Genomic DNA, 14,850 nt, shown 5'->3' with positions numbered 1-14,850 from the left:
CCAAGGTGGCATCATTGCCGAAGGTAAGAAGCAATGGAAGAGGGAAGGACTCTACCAAGGGCTTCACTTGTCCTGTTTAAATCTCACACTAGCTTTTGGGGGCTGGGGGGCGGGGCAACCTGCCATATCCCTAATTTGGAGCTACAGAAGCTAAGAGAGTAACTTGCCCAAAGCCAACTATGTGAGCAGCAGAGCAGCCTCACCTGCTCACTGCTGAACAATGCTGCCTCCTGCAGGAGGTGTAGAATCATGGCTGGCTCCCAAGAGGGAGGCAGTCCCTCCCAGCATGAGGTCCTGAGCCCTGCTCAGGGGCTGTCTCTGCCCCAGAAAGGTGAAGACCAGATGTAAGGTGAGTGAATGAGTCCTGCTTTCACCAGCTGGCCTTTGTGGCTGTCACCTGCGGCCTTGAATGCAGGAGGCGCTTGGGAGCGTGGGCGTGGGCATGCGTGCCTGATGGTGGACACCTGGGCATGGTGGAGGCAGGTGTAAGTGTGCACACCTGGGCCTGCAGGCTGAGGATGTAAGGATGGCGACCCTCAGAGACAGGAGAAGGGCTAAGGAGGGGCGGCTACAACAGAGCAGCTACGATAGGAAGAGACCACAGAGAAGCCAGAGAGTGTCCACAGAAAAAGAGTAAAGATTCACTGGGTGCTAGAAGCCCTGAAAGCCTCGTGGCCCCACCCCTCATCCCCCAGGCTTCCCTCCTTGCCAGCCTTCAGCCTTGCCAACAATGGGCAAAGAAAGAGCATTAAAGCCTGAAAAGCCACTGAGGGCTCCAGGACCCTCCCTATCCACGTGCCTAAATCCATGGTGACCCACCCAGTGCCTTTTGGGCACTACCCCCGAAAAGGACACCCCTGTTCCTAGTGATGGGTAAGTGACTGAGGTGGAGGGGAGCCGAGCGAAATGTCAAAATCTTACACGAAGCTGGACAAGTAGCCATATTTTGGTGGTTCAATCCCTTTCATACTTGTCAGGCTACTTCAGGCTTCATAAGTCTGTGCTGTCCCCACTCTCTAACCCACACTCGTCCCGCAAATAACACACACATCAGGTCCCCATCGTGCAGCACCATCACCCTCCTAATATGCTGGCCCTCTGGCCCTCCCAGCCCAGGAAACTCTCACACTCTCTGTCCACACCCCTAAAAGTACTTAGATATCGAGGGGTCACTCGTCCTTTTTCCGTGAATGTTTTTGCGGTCAAGTCCTGCGGGCAGATTGTCTTGGCTCACAGAAAACACGCAGGTTCCTTGAGCCATTTATTCAAATGCAGCTGCAGAACCTGCACTGCAGGCAGGACTGCCACCTCCTGGAGAGATGCTCAGCCATGAGATTCCATGCGGGTTGCCAAGGAGGGTGTTAAAAGACTCTTCCAGACTCTCAGAGACCATGAATTTCTTAATCCAGCAAATATCTATTGAGCATCTAGTGTAGGCTGGAGATATTCATGGGCATGTAAGATGGAGCAGTGAACGAAACTAGGTTCTCTGTCCTCTGTGAATCTACATTCTACCGGAACTAGATTGACTACAGACATAATGAATTAGTGGTTATAGAGAATCCTTAAAATGTACAAATCTGTAGGAAGCAGGAAAATAGAGCAGAATGGGGCAGGAGGAGGGAGATCACAGCATTAAACGGGGTGGAGAGTAGATGACATTTGAGTAACAAATTGAAGGGAACAGGGACTTGGTCATACAGACCTGCTAGGGAACAGCATCCTAAGCAGAGGGAACAGCATCACAAAGGATCTACCTGTGTTACATGTGATACGTTCAAAACTACAAGGAAGTCAGTGTGGTGAACCTGGTGAGCAAGAGGAAGGGTAGGGAGTCCCTGGTGGCTCAAGGGGTTAGGCACAGCATTTTCCAAGAACAAACTGTGAGACAAAGCACTAACCCAAAAAGAAGCAGCATCCTCCTTTTTCCCACCCCTCTGACCTCAGCCCTCTCTCCCTCAGCCATCTGATGTGCTCCCAGAGCTCCCTCTTTCTAGAAGAGTCTATCCCAGATCTTTATTCTCCCATTCTGTCCTGGTAGCACCAGGATCCCCATGCTGGGTCTCTCTGCACAGACCCCACTCCATCCTTCCCTCCCTGACAACCCAACCCTGGGGTCTGATTTTCCATATTCAACCACAGCAGCACCCAGGTCCCGTGACTGGAGCCCTGGCCAACTATCCCTTCGCCTTCCACTCTGGACCAGGGGCTTTGAAGTCTCTCTGGCCTCTGGGCTCTGTCTTAAGACCCAGAATGGTGGTGGAATTAAAGGAAGCTTCATCATCATGGTAGGAAGATGAAGGACCAAGGTGACGTCAAGCAATGCACTGATGAAGATCAAGGGCTAACCCAGAAGACAGAGAGGTCCCTCTTTGTAGAAGGTTCTATCCCCGGGTACGTTTTGGTCCATCCGTGGGCTGATCTTCCCTCAGCAGCAGGGTCGTCTCCACCCCTGGGCTTCATTCCAAGATAACATGCTCTTCAGAACACCCTGGTGCTGATGATCTATCCTAAAGGGAAATCCTCAAAGGGCCCTTCTGTCATGAAGTCCTCCTGGTCCTGCCCCAGCAGGTGGCGCTTTCCTCCTCTGTAACACTCAGCCCAGCCCCACACAGCACAGTCCTTGTTACTCAGCATTGGTGTGAGGTTGCTGTTTCCTACACTGGAAACACAGGTTTTACTGAGAGGAGTTAATAAAATATCTGTCATTGAAATGGAGAGGCCTGGGGAAGTGCAAATGAGCTGACCCATGAGAAAGCTTGCTACACATTTTGAAGAGAGAGAACAAAAGAAGTTGTGAAATGACAATAAAAATCTCTGTTATTGTTTAAAGATATCTGTGACAGCATTAAAAATAATCAGACATTTCCCATACTTACTATATATCTCAGGATTATTCCTCTTAATCCTTACAATTCCCCTAGAGTGGGGCTGTCACCAACACTTGTGTTTTACAGTTGAGAACCCTGTGGGGAAAGTAACTTGCCAAAAGCTGCACTTTGACAGAGCCAAGATTCAAGGCCCAGCACACCAGCCACAGAGAAAGCGAACCTGATTCCCGGGAGGCCTTGGACTCAGCATAACTATTCAGAGCACCCCCTTGTGCGCAAGGATCTCCGACATGGTGGGTACATTGGGTGCTGACCCATCTCAGAGCCTACAACAGAGGCTCAGCTGCTAACACTACACATGCAGCTGCGCACCCGCTGACCGCGTGGCAGGGACACAGGTGTTCCCTGTGTTCATTACTGTTTCCTCCGGACAGGCATCGTGACACCATCACAGCGCCCCGCAGTTCCTGAGGCGCAGCTCGCCCCGTGGGTGCTCCCCTCACAGCCCGTGCGAGCTGCCCAGGATGAACGGACAACACACACTGTGAGCTGCTGACCTCAGGTGAGAGTGGAGGGGCCGCTCCTTGACACGGGGTCTGGGTGCCTGTGGCTCCATCCACAGCGGGGGGCTCTCTCCTGAGAGGGAGGGAATCCCTGGGGAGCTCAAGCTGGGGCTCCAGGCTGAGGAGGCCCAGAGGAGGGGAGGGGCTGGTGATGGCAGTTTCTAGAAATGACTCCTGGAGAACTGGTCTTCGCAGCCTCTTGAGCATTTTGAACTAGAGGCATTTCTCTCCCGCACACGCTTTGCTCCCCCCACTCCCTTTACTTCACTGTTACATTGGGTGACACGGGATGTAATGGACACTCTGAAGATGACAGGAGGAACGCCCCACCCTGCTTCCTCCCTCCACGGAGTCCTCAGTTACCTGCAAGTAAACACCTGTGAGGACTGGACAATCTGGAGGCCCACAAGGGGCAGGTAAGACCTCTGGGGTCTGTTGCAACAGAGAAACCCCCAGGAGCTTTCACTCCCTGCTTGTTCCCTGCCAGCACCACCTCGAAAAGGGGTTCTGGGGGGAGACAAGCCCTGGGAAGGGAAACCAGCCCAGCGGGAGGGTCTCTGGGGCAGATGAGCAGCTCGCTGAGGGGGTCATGAGGAACCCTCTGGAGGTTTCCTGGAGCCACATGGTGCTGCTCCTTCCCAGGGTCTGTCCAGGTTCTGGGGCTGATGTCTCCAGTGTCCCTGTTTCCCGGTCACAGATTTCGGGGCGCCCAACCGTGGGGTGGCTGGTTTGTGTTCCTGAGGAAACCCCCTCCGCGATCCAGCGCCCCTGGCCCCCCCACCGCGCACCCCGCGCCCCGCCCCGGGTCCCCTGCGCCCTCCCAGCGCTTCCAGGCAGGCCCGGCGGGCACCGGGGGGCGCTTGCTCACCCCCCTGAGACCCGAGCCCCGCGGCCCCTCCCCGAGACGCGCCCGCAGCGGGGTCGGAGCCCGGGGGTGCGGGGGACCCGCGGGGGCTGCTCCCGGCCCGGCCCCGAGGCGGGTCCCGCGGGGGCGGCGGCTGCGCGCGGGGCCGGCGCGGGGGCTTCCCGGCGCGGGGTCCTCAGCCCGGACCCCGCTCTGCCCGGCCGGCCCGGCCCGGCTTCTCCCCGGACCCCGGACGCAAAATACTTCGTTTCGGGCCATTCACACCTTGTGCCCGCGCGAGCCCAGCGCTGCCCGAGGTGCCACCTACCTCAGCGGGGCATCCGGGGGAGGGGAGTAGCGGGAGCATCTGCACTGGACCTTCTCGGAGAAACTCAGCGTCCAACGACAAGTAAAAGCAAAGTACCAGACTAACACCGGCACCACCACGATGATGATCACCCCTGCAGTGACACCCGCAATGATAGCAATGACACGCTTCATAGCGCTGGCCTTGGGGACCCCGCAGGGGTGGCCAAGCTGCAGGAGAGGCGGCGGGAGGGGGGAGCTGAGAGAGAGCAGGGAGAGAGATGGCCCGGGGGCGACTGCACTGCACTTCGGCTGCTCCCAGGCCTTTTCTAGGGTCACTTCCCACCCCCGCCCCCACCCTCCCAGCCGGGGCTGCCAAACCAACAAGGATGTCAGGGACTTGATAGAGCTGACAACACCTGCTGCCTCCAGACTCCCGAGCAGGGGGACCCCGATGCCCCCCAGGGAGAAAGGACCCCCTCACCCCAGATATCAGCCCCCACACGCCCCCTGGCCGGGTCCTCCAGCTTAGTCTGGAGAAAGGCCGCCCCTTTCTCCCAGAGAAAGAACTTCCTGACCCTCTTGCCCATTCACACTCCCCACTGAACTCTATCCATTCTCTGCACTGAGGGAGGAGAGTGCCTTTCCCTTACCATGGTAGACATAGCCCTGGACGGTCTCACCCCTTAGACTTGCTCTAGACGCGGCCCTCAAGCATGTGAACCCCTGACTCCTCCACCAGCCTCCGGGGAACAGTGGTCCCGGACCCCCAAAAGCCAGTCCTCCTGGCCTCTCACCCTACCAGCCCAGGCTCTGCCTTGACACTGGATCTCACAGATGTCATTCCCTTCCCTGCGAACTCCTGCTTATTATTCTGCTCTCCTTCATGTGACAGGCCTTTCCTGGCTCCATGCAGCTCCCAAACTGAATGAGATCTCCAAATCAGGTCCTTTCCTGGCTGAATCACACAAAGGTCAGTGGATGTCCTGCTCTCAGGCAATCCAGATCTCACAGGCTCAGATCTGGACCCCCCGGCTTGGAGCACAGCCTCTGAGTATTTCACCCTCAGGAATTGAAGTTTATTCTCTTAGTATCCTGGGACGCATGGACGACCATCAGTGTTTGTTGAATGAATACACGAATGACACTAGTCCACCCTTTCCAAACTGGATTCACAGAGTTGTTCTCACAACCCCAGATCCACATGAAATCATATGAAAATGGGATGAGAATGTTGATTTTCCCTGGGACTGCATTTCCCTGCACTCTCAGCTGCCACCCCCACTCCCTTGCCTGGAGTGTGAACTTTCTTTTATTTGAGTATCATGTGCGGCCCCCAGTCACATAGAGTGAAATGAAACTTGCCACCTGCTCCTGTTTGCACTGAACCACACATATTAGGACTTGCTAGCTTGTAAAATGAAACAGCATCAAATAAAGGATATTTGTTTTGACAATATAATCAATAACATGAGTGAAAGTCTAACAGAACAAGTCAACACTATGTTCAATATTTTTCTGTTGCTGCACTTTCAACACATCAATAAAAAGGCAGCATCCATACATATACCTAACCACAGAGGGAAAAGCCTGCGTTCTTTCATCAACCGTCCAGTATCTACTCAAGGTTCATTAACTAGATCCCCTCCTTTGTTATTACATTGAATATTGGAATCAATGTCCTAGAGTCAGCATATGTGTCCTATGTCCCAGCATCTACACCCCTTAAAATGACTCCTTGGGGGCCAGGGGGCAGGCTGCTCACACTGGCCTCGGATCAGGCTGTCTGCAGGCAAAGTAGCAGCCTTCACCCCAACAAAGCACTGTGCCCTGCAGCCTCTGGGCGCCTCCGGGATGTGCTCTCAGAGGCACTGGAAACTGTGCATGGAGATCATGCTTCATCACAAATCTTTTTTCTTTCTTTCCATTATTCATCCATTTGTGCATCAAATATTTAGTAAGCGCCGACTGTGTTCCATGAGCTATTTTAGGTGCTGGGCCCACAGCAGCTAAAGGAATTCAGTCCTTTCAAATAATAATAACAATGAATTCAAATAAAGAATTTAAGGGTTACTTTTACTATTACTTCAACATTCCCAGGTCATACTTGTATTTCCAGATGCTATGAAAAAAAACCTGCTAGTCCCACAAAGTTTGGGAGGGCCCAGGTAGAGCGTGGTGGGTAGGTCTCTAGGACTTAGTCCCTTGCAGTGTTGCCTGTTACGGTGCGTGTGAGCGCTGCACATGTGGTCACGGGCCCCTGAGGTGTCCCAGGGGGGAAGTGGCTCTTCTGCATGTAGCTGGCAGGTGGCAACTCCAGATGTCTCACTAGTGACACCAGGAGTGACTGGCACGTCCCGAGGACTCACCCAGCTAACTTCAGGCTTCAAGGCTGCTGGGAGAAGCAGGTAAAAAGTGGATTACATCAAAGTTGGGACAGTCTGCATTATTTTTCAGAAATTCAACATTTAATCTTAACCTCAGCCATAAAGAAATGTGTGTGTTCTTCCCAAACAGCACGACACGCTGTTAACAAGACGGATGCTGCCGCACGCGCTCACCGTGGGGAGTGCTGAGCCGGATGCTGTGGCCTGTCCTGGGGCTGCTGTCAGTTGGCTCATCTCATCACTGTGATCAGCTGATCCCGACACTGTCTTCCCCAGGACACGGGCCCCAACAAGCACCATTCAGATGGTCGCTTTTTTTTTAAATGTCAGAAAGTGTTTGAGTCTTGTGTGCCTCCGCCCTGGCCTTTGAGCTCCAGGAGAGCAGAAACTGAGTTTGTTTTGTTCCTCCGGATCACGGATCACGCTGGCCCACCCTAGGATTCTGCCGCACAGCAGACATCCCAGGAGTCTGAATGAAGACCAAGAACAGAAGAAGGAGCAGGAGGAGGAAGGGAGGAAGTCACCTTGAATGACGACCTTATTCCACCCTCTTCTCACTAACAATCTTTCATTTTGTACAACTCCTTGCAGGACCTTTCTGCTCTCTCCATGGGACGCTACCTGCTCACACACTGCGGGATAAAGCCAACCACATCCTAAAATAATTCAGATGAATTTTATTTCTTTTAACAACAGAAAAATCAGGCGCAGAGTTCGCGTAGGGCTCCTCCCCGACACACACAACCTCCCAGACCATTCACTTGTCACAAACATTCACGAGAGAGGATCAGTGCGGTGGGGCTGGGGCTGAGCAGGCGCCGAGCATCCTTGAGCATCTGCATGTGCTCACTACGTGTCCTGTGACCTGCTTGCCCTCAGGTAACTTTCCAGTCCAAGACATCAGGCGAGGATGCCATTTCGGTTAGAGACTGAACCATCCCAGAAGGAGCCGAGGGCTCTAAATCCAGATGCCAGCAGATGGGGAGCTGCCAGGAAGACGGGGCGCCATAAAATTCCCAGAAGTTGTTAGCTGCCTGGGCGGGGCGCCGTAAAATTCCCAGAAGTTGTTAGCTGCCTGGGGTAAAGGCTGTTCACATATAATTAACTGTCTTTGTTTGACTCACTATACAGTAGTCTGTCAGCGATGAGGGGTGAGTAAAGATATTTTTTTAAGATTTATTCCTTTAAGCATACAAGAGCTGGGGTACAGGCCAGAGGCGCGGGGGTTTGGAGCATTCACCAGAGACAGAGTGGGGAGTAGAACAGGCAGATCGAATGAAATCCACTGCTGAGGGGAGCAGCAGGCGAAACAGGAGAGGTCTGCAGCACCATGTGGGTAGCTCTCTGGCCATGGATCAAACTCGCACTGCAGAGGCTGTGGACGGGCCCACAGGTTGCGTCTTAACCCTTTGCCCACCTGGGAGGCCTCAGATGAGGGGTTAGAACAGTTGTCCTTGGAGCATGATGCTCGCCCATCTGAGATTAGCTTGCTGATCTAATTAAAGCGTGTATTAAAGATTCAATCCCTGTCCTTTGCCTTTTGGTTTCTTCCTGTCTTTTGGCAGGAAGCTAGAATCCAGTATTTTTTTGCAACAAAGAAACCTCCATTGACACTTCAATATCACCCAAAAAGCCCATAGTTTACATGAGGGTTCACCCCAATGTACCTTGTATAGGTTTTGGCAAATATACAATGAGATGCGTCCATCATTACAGCTTCACACTGGGTGATTTCACTGCCCTATAAGTCTTCTGCAGGGGCCCCTGGTGGTCTAGGGGTTGAGTCTCAGCACGAGTTTGATCCCTGGCCAGGGATCTGAGCCACATGGCGCAGGAGACCTCTCCTGTCTCTCCGCTGCTCACATCAATAGTGTGTTTCAGTCAGTCTGCCTGATCTGCTCCCCACTCTGTCTCTGGTGAGTCCTCTCACCCCCCACAACACTGGTCTGCACCCCAGTTCTTGTATGCATGAATAAATGAATCTTTAATAAAATGAAATAGTCCTGGATGCGTTACATGTGCTCCCCACTACCCTGTTACCCAAGGCACTGTTTGTAGACCCACCTTTAGTCTCTGCCCAGGAGCGGTTAGGGTGACTCAGGACATGGGGTGGGGGGCTGGTATTGTCCAAATCCATACCCAGTCCACAACCGGTTCCTGGCCCATCGTGGTCGGGGCTGGCAGGAAAATATTTCCCTGCCTTCCAGACCCAGGCTTGAGCAAAATGTCCGTATCTGTGCTTGCAGCTGGCTGGGGCGCCTGCACAGTGCAGCAATGTCTGCACACATGTGGACTGCCCCAGGTAGTGGCCAACGGGGCCCGGGAGCCCCAGCTCACAGTGCTTGTTTTGACAAGTCATTGCAGCGTCCTGTGGTGCCCGCTGTCATGGGACAGAGGCTCAGACCCTCCGCTCGTGTCCGTGTCCCCGGCCCACTGCAGCACCTGGGAACTGGGTTCCTTGGGTGCTTGATCTTTTTACAATTTATTTTATTTATTTATTTTTGCATACAGAACTGGGGTGTAGGCCAGAGGTGTGGGGGTTGAGAGGACTCAGCAGAGACAGAGTGGGGAACAGAACAGGCAGACTGACTGAGACATACTGCTGAGGGGAGCAGCGGGGAGACAAGAGAGGTCTGCTGCGCCATGTGGGTAGCTCCCTGTCTGGCCGGAGATTGAACTTGTGCTGCAGAGACTGCAGACAGCTTCACAGGTTGTGTCTTCACTCATGCACCACCAGGGAGGCCCTGTTTGGTTGTTCTTGTAAATAGAATATTTTATTTCAAAACCCATTTTCAAACTAAAGATTAACTTTACTGTGTAATTTTGTTTTGGGTTTTTGCTTTTCTTTTGATTTTTTAAATTTTAAATTTTTTACATCATTGTTCATTTTTAAACAATATTTGCTTCCCCCACCCCCTCAGGTGTAGTCCCCATAGAGTTTCCTTCCCCAAAACACCCAGGCACCATCACCTCAGTCCCCTGTGCTCCTCCCTCCCTCTGATCCCTCTCCCTCCCCTTCTGCTGCAGGATGTCTCTGATTTATAATTGCCTGGTTTTGTTGTGTTTTGTACTGTTATTATTTTTTACACTGATGTTTTATTGGGTTCCCCTATATTCCTGCTTTAAGTGAAACCATCTGGTATTTTTCTTTTTCCTTCTGACTTATTTCACTGAACACAATTCCTTCTAGCTCCATCCATGTTGCTGTGAATGGCATTTTGATTGCTGACCTATATTCCACTGTGTATATGTACCACATATCTTTTTTTTTTAATAAATTTTATTTTTATATTCCCATACAATTGCAAAACCCTTATGTACCACATTTTCTTGATCCAGTCATCTATTTTTTGGCATTTGCATTGTTTCCAGATTTTACCTATTGTAAATAGTGCTGCAATAAACTAGGGGTACAGGTGGTCTTTTGAATCAATGTTTTTGTGTCCTTTGGGTAGATTCCTAGGGGTGGAATTGCCTGGCATGTGGTAGTTCCATTTTTAGTAGGCTGAGGAATCTCCAGACAGCTTTCCATAGTGCTTGGACCAGTTTGCACTCCCACCAGCAATGTGGGGAGAAGGTTCTGCCCAAGGGCTGTCCATCTCCTTCAGGGGATTCTGTGCACTGACCTGCAAGACTCAGCTTCGCCTCGCCTCTTCCCTTCCCTCCCACTGATCCCTGCTCCTTGCTCTTCCCCACATGTGGCCTCCCCAGGGCCTTTGCTTCTGCTACTCCTTCTGTACGAAATGTACTTTTCACAGATCCTGGCAGGAATGGATCCCTCCACTCCTTCACCTCTTTGCTCAAATGTTACCTCTGTGTCCCCTCGCCGGACAGCCCCACTGAAACCACAACCCGCAGCCCAACACCTTCCAGCTGCTTTTCAGCTGCTTTTCGCTCCAACAGCTGTCACCCTCTAAAAAGCCATCCCCTTCTCGTGGAAGCCTTTTATTCCTCATCTTCCGCACCTGCTGGAATGCAGCCCCACGAGGCCTGGGCTTCTGTCTGCTCTCGGGAGTGGTCCTGGCACACGCTCCAGTGCTGGGGACCCACAGGAACACAGCTCTATGTGTTGAATGAGTGCGTGGTTGAGGCACAAACATGGTCACGCATTGCCCCTGTCAAATTTCCTCATCATCAAGATTCCCCACGCCCCAGGAGGACACTGAAACCCCTCAGCATAGTTATAAACGGGCAACGGTGCATCTGGTCCTGGACAGTCACCTCCCCCACGCCTTTGTGAAGAGAGGGGAACTGCTGCGATGTGTGAAAACAAGACGTGCTGCTGTCGTGGGCCCTGATGAGCAGAGACGGGCACATGAGCAGCCAGGGGGGCAGCTGAGCAGCGGGACAGGCACCACTCAGCCGGCCCAGGTCCCTCCCCGCAGGGCAGAGGCGAGGGGGGACCTGCATGGTGGTGAGAGCACAAGTTCCAGCCACTTCTCAGAGCTTGAGTCCCGGCTCCAGGTTTTCCTCCATGTGCATCTGCGCGGGTCCTTCCCTGCTCTAGCCCACGGAGCCTTCCCGCCTGAAAATGAGGACGGGGCGCCATGAACTTGTCAGTTGCAAAGTGTGGCTGAAGGAGTCATGACAGGGAAGCTCTGAGAACCTCCAGGCCCACAGCAAAGCTTCCTCATGGTTAGCGAGCCCTGGTGAGTCACCAGAGCTTTCACCGCAGGCCTTGGGGTGTGTGAGGGCATCAGAGCAGGCGCCACCTCACCTGGAGCAGTTGCTGGTTCGTTTTGTTTTTGTGGTTTTGTTTGTTTGTTTGGCTCGTTTGCGTTTTTGTCATTTTCAGTTTTTCAAACACAAGCACAGAGACCAGGAACGAACCCCCATGACACCCCGACCCGTGCCCCCCAGACACGAGACTGATGGCGCTGAAAATCACTGCAGTCTCTTCACTGTGAGCAGAGCCAGTGACAGACTCAAGGATCCTCAGCTAAAGTCAGAGCGGGGAGGCCTGTAGCATGTGCTCTGTCACGTTAGCACAGCCACCTTGTAGAGACGCGCTTCACTGCACACCCAACAGCAGGAGCACGTCCCCACCCTTCCAAATGGAAGGACAAAGACAGACTCATCCTGCCCAGTCACTATCCCACCAACCAGAAGCTCCGAAGCCCGTCCAGGGACAAGCTGCCACCCCCTGGACTCTCGCTCTCCTCCCAGGGACTTTCATCTGGAACAGCCCCCAAGTTCCATCCTCTCCTCTAGAAAAGCTTCTTTCCTTTGCCTCTCTGGATTGGCCAATGTTCCACCATGGCCTGCGTTTCCCAGATACTTCTGCTCTTCCCAAATAAATCCATTTTGTGGGTATAATAACCAGCTGCTCCTTTTTTATCAACAAATTGTAGAATCTATTCTGCCCTTGATTGTTCCTCCTTCAAACAGAGCCCCAAGAGCTGAAATATGAAAATGTCTATGAACATGGAGAGAAAAGTCTACCACTATGCATAGAGATAAGGACATTTATTGCCTTCTGAATCTTTCTGCATTGTTTCAATTTTCCTAGTAGCCACTATTACTTTTACATTTTTAAAAAGCAATTTTTTTTTAAAAATAACACATTTTCTTTTCCGTGGAACTGAAAACAGCAGCATCTGATTGAGTCAAGGACCAGTGTGCTCTGAGGGACTCTGAGACCTGACTGGTCACCCGGCAACCCAGAGGCAGCGGACACTGTGTTCCCCGGAACGGGACGAAGAGAGGCCCTGGGCCGGGGCTTCTGGGGGATTAGCCCAAGGAACCCCTGGCTGAGGACAAGCTGTGAGTGAAAGCTGGGTGGGGACTTTTCTCTTCCATTCTAGTTCCTCAAAAGTCACATGTCTCTTGTCATCTCTCTCCCTGCTCCCCTCTAGCACACAGTAATAACCACACGTGTCAGGTTCTCACCTCAGGGAATGGAGTTAAGGGCAATGGCCTGGGAACCAGAAATCCTGGGCTCCAGCCCTGAGGTTGTCTCACCCAGTGGGGCTGGATGACTGGGCAGACCTTGACCTGGCTGCACTTCTGGTTGCTAATCTGTGACGCAGAGGGCTTGTGCCGGTGGCCTCCCTTCAGCTTTCAAGGTCTACACTTCTGAAACCTAGAGATGGTGTGAGGCTCTGTGGAGTCTGGAAAGAGAGAGATGAGGATCACCCCTATCCTGCTCTGGGATGTGGGCAGAGAGCTCAGCTTCATTGAGTCTCAGCATCCTCATTTCACCTGAATGGTGGGAACCCAAAACATGTGTGGAAAACCACACTACTTAGGATACTGTGGTAGCCAAAGCGAAGGCGTCAAAGCAGAGGCCTCCCTCAGGGGAAGCAGGACAGGTCAGGATCAACCTGTAGAGTGGATTCAAATAGTCAAGTGTCGGGCCTCCCTGGTGGCGCAAGGGTTAAGATGCAACCTATGAAGCTGTCTGCAGCCACTCAGCACAAGTTTAATTCCCATTGGCCAGGGAGCAACCCACCTGGTGCAGCAGACATTTCCTGACTCACCTGCTGCTCCCCTCAGCAGTGTGCTTCTTCGTCAGTCTGCCTGTTCTCGTCCCCACTCTGTCTCTGGTGAATCCTTTCACCTCCCGCATCTCCGGCCTGAACCCCAGCTCTTGTGTGCATAAATAAATAAATCTTTAAAAAAAAAAAACTGTCAAGTGTCCCTGACCCCTCAGAAGTTGAACCAGTGTGGCAGATAGCTTTCTGCTCTTTCCCAAACTGTTAAATTGCCAAAGGTCGCCCAGTCTTGTCTCAGAAGAGCACTAAGGACTCGAATGGATTTCATCAGGCAATGTCATGGCTGATTGATACTGTTTGCAGCGGACAGATAGTGCTGGAGAGAGGGAGTTGTGACTGTTTGCATTCCCAGGATTAACAGGGCAAATCTGTCAGAATTACTTATCAGTTCTACTTCATTCCTTTTTCTCTCACTATCCCTTCTCCCCTTCAAGACCCTGCCCTGCCCTAGATAGCCCGGGGTACTCTGCAGGGCTTCAACAGCAGGAGAAGATGAGGCTGACCCACTGGATTTTGGGGTAGAGCATCTGTAGAGAGGACCATCATGTCCCCCTTCCCAAAATAAGATGGAGCCAATTCCTCAAGCCTGATCAGCACTGGGCTGTGGCTTGGGTTGAATGACAGACACAGTCAGGGTGATAGTCGGGTCTCTGGGCTGGGACCTTAGACCCTCAATAGATTCTGTTTCTGCTTAGAGGGGATCAGACAACCATGGAAAGTCCAGGCCATAGGTGTGGACAGAAGAGGCAAATCTAGGGGGAAAACTTGGGTTCCCTGCCTATGAGTGATCCCAGCCAACATCACGAGAAGAAAGAGACCATCACCCCAGCCATTCCCCAGATGCTTGAGCCATTCTGTTAGGGCACCAGACACATGAGTGAGGCCATCTTGAATCCTCCAGCCCCAGGTGAGTAGCCCCACCTGAGACCACAGGGGGGCAGAGAGGGGCCATTCCACAGGAGCCTGCTCAGATTCCCTGTCCACAGAGCAAAGGGTGCAGAGCAAAAGGATTACTGTGCTAATCAGCAAAGTCTTGAGAACAAGCTCCCACTGTTGGTCCTCTCCTGTCCCAGTCTAGCTTCTGGACTGCTTTTGTTATGAGCACAATAAATCCCTGCATTAAACTCCTCTGTTGGAAATACTTAGAGCTAGAAAGCTGCCTCAGACACGTGCAATAAAAGGCGTGTGCAATAAAAGGGTAAACTGGCCCTTTCAACGGAGATGTGCCAATAAAATAGATCTCAGGTTCCAAAGGGAGTTGTGAGTCCGATGCAAAAGTCCTGACAATTTTCAAAGAGCAGGAGACTAAGAAGTTGAGGACGGCTCCCCATAGTCTGCTGTAGGCTCCCCACCCTCTGGCACCTGGTGGGTTTAGCCAATAGGAGACACTGGAAGGAAGTGGGGTGGAAAGTGGGGGCTTGGGCA

Source organism: Talpa occidentalis, unplaced genomic scaffold, assembly GCF_014898055.3.
Source record: "Talpa occidentalis isolate TD23 unplaced genomic scaffold, MPIMG_talOcc4v2.1 talOcc4.6, whole genome shotgun sequence".
NCBI classification, from domain to species: Eukaryota; Metazoa; Chordata; class Mammalia; order Eulipotyphla; family Talpidae; genus Talpa; species Talpa occidentalis.
Note: the sequence above shows the minus strand (reverse complement) of the source record.